The sequence below is a fragment of the Geospiza fortis genome, unplaced genomic scaffold, assembly GCF_000277835.1.
Source record: "Geospiza fortis unplaced genomic scaffold, GeoFor_1.0 scaffold432, whole genome shotgun sequence".
NCBI lineage: Eukaryota > Metazoa > Chordata > Aves > Passeriformes > Thraupidae > Geospiza > Geospiza fortis.
The window spans coordinates 1884228-1884687 of NW_005054436.1; positions in this window are offsets into that span (position 1 = coordinate 1884228).

A 460-nucleotide genomic window follows, 5' to 3' on the forward strand; every position below is an offset into this window, starting at 1 on the left:
CGTGTGCGCGTGCGGTGAGAGGGCCGGTCCAAGTGTGGGAGGGCTGCGGGGAGGTCCGGGATGGACCAAGGGTGACTGGGGACGGTTAGGGCGAGTCGCCCCGGGCTATACCAATGCCCAAAGCGGGGGGGGGGGGAGAGGCCTATACCATTGGCTATAAGGGGGGTTGCTATAAAAGCAGCGGGATGGAAGGATGTTTGAAGAGGGGGCACCTCCTGCTACAGCGGGTTGCTCAAGGTATTATCTAACCTGGCTTCGAACAATTCTAGGCTCGGGGCATTCCACGCCTTGTGCCAGCGCCTCGGCACGCTCACAGGGAAGAATTTCCTCCTAATACCTAGCCTCTTGTCTTATCACTGCATTACGTGACGAAGGATCTCCCTCCGCTTTCCCTGGAGGCCCCTCCAGACACCCCAAAGTGCTGCGAGTTCCTCACGCAGCCCTCCATTCCCATTCCCCC